The 1751-nt window shown below is 41.2% G+C and overlaps 1 long non-coding RNA gene across 1 annotated transcript; it reads left to right on the forward strand.

Annotated features, from left to right (window-relative positions):
- Positions 1 to 574: 574 nt before the first annotated feature.
- Positions 575 to 1523, forward strand: LOC136354649 (uncharacterized). The gene is made up of 2 exons (XR_010738214.1): positions 575 to 1120; positions 1196 to 1523. It is a non-coding gene; the product is annotated as an uncharacterized lncRNA (long non-coding RNA).
- Positions 1524 to 1751: the final 228 nt, after the last annotated feature.

Consider the following 1751-nt stretch of genomic DNA (forward strand, 5'->3'; position numbering starts at 1 on the left):
ATCGAATGGCATCTTCTAAAAATTCTCTCCTAAACCATTTGTAATATGTGATAGTAGAAATGCCGGCATGTTTGCAATGGAAAAAGATACAATTGCGTATGTAAATCGGGACATGTTTATATGTGTTTTTAAGTGAGACCGTCATAAATTTTAATATCGATTCGTCAGTTCCAATAAACATATTGTCATGGGCGGATCACCCAAAAAATTCTTAGCCTAACACATAAATATACGTATGTGAAAAGAAACTTTTGAAAAAACGAAGAAAAAAGGCTCGTTTTTAATATATTATGATGCATATTTGATCCATTTATACTTTTAGCTTTGTTATATATAAGTTGGATCACCCATATAAAAGTTCGAGATACGTCATTGGTATTGTTAAATCTATTATTAATTAGTCATTTTCATTTTTAAGGGAGTATTGTTTCCAGTTTATAAATTAATTACATTTGAGGTCAAATAGTAGTATTTTTTTACCTCAACAAATTGATAGAGAAATGAGAAAAATAAAAGGAAGAGAGGTCTGGTAGGGAAAAAAAATAAAGAAAGAAAGCAGAGCACGAGAACAGATAAGTCATAAGTCCCCATTTTCACTTTCTCCTTCACTTTCCCCAAATCCATCCGCTCTCATCTCGTGTCCTTTACTCCTGTCTAGCTGTCTCCCCCGATTCAACTCCCCACCACCGGCCACCTCTAGCATCATTGTGCTTCTTCCCCGTCTGCTACCCCCTCCCCCTCCCCCCCCCTCCCCCCCCACACACACAACAATCTTTGAGCTCCTTCCCTACCTGTTGCGCCCCATCTTCCTCTCTTGGCGGCATCCGGTTATGCATCTGGGCTGCAGCTCAGCTCAAGTAGTTGACGGGGGCGGAGTGGCCTCGGCAGCGGCGTGGAGTGGATTCGACGGTGATGATCTGCTTCCAAGCCAAGTCTGATGCCGTGCACGGCCGCCTCCTGGTTCTCTTCCGCACGCAGCCAAGGCCACGACAGCGAGCCTCGACCTTGCGTGGCCCATGAGAAGCAGGCGCAAGGCCGGTTCAGGGTGACGGCTAGGGTGCGTGCATGGTGGTGCTAATTCTGTGCTCGCATCACATGATGGCGGTGATTTGCCAAATTGGTAAGCCATCAATCTGATTTGCTTAGGGATTTACCCAGAAATTTGAGTTCTAAATTTGGGTATTTTTCGTTTTAGGGTTTTGAAATCATGCGACGTGCGGCCGAAGATAGAAACCGGTGAGAATGATTCTGGTGGCTGGAGTTTTGCTTTATTTGGATTTGGGATCTAATTCGAGGAAAATTTGGAATTTAGGGTTTGTGCAAATTGGGTATTTTTCCTAGAACCAATTTTTGTATTTTTATATGTTGTATATATGCAAGTTGTCCTAGTGTAACACGAACCGGTTTAAATTTAGCCCAATTTATGTAAAATCCTGATCGGAACCGATTTGGTGCGGACTTAGGATTACTTTGACTTTTTTTCTCCGTGTCAAATTGAATCGGATCTGTGATTCTTTTGTGCATTGGCCAAAGTATGCGATAAACTCATACGGATACAGACACAATCAGGGACGACGTACGAAATTTGTGGCAAAAACATCTTAAACTTTTATAATAGGAAAAGATAAAGATGAAAGAGAGAGTTGTATGTTGAATTTAACGGCATTGTGTTCATGTGAAAAGTACATATTATAATAGACGTGCGGTTGATGTAATTAAAGGGACTGCACTTGTAGAAAGTTCATAGTAAC

This window comes from Oryza sativa, chromosome 12 (assembly GCF_034140825.1).
Source record: "Oryza sativa Japonica Group chromosome 12, ASM3414082v1".
Classification (NCBI taxonomy): Eukaryota; Viridiplantae; Streptophyta; class Magnoliopsida; order Poales; family Poaceae; genus Oryza; species Oryza sativa.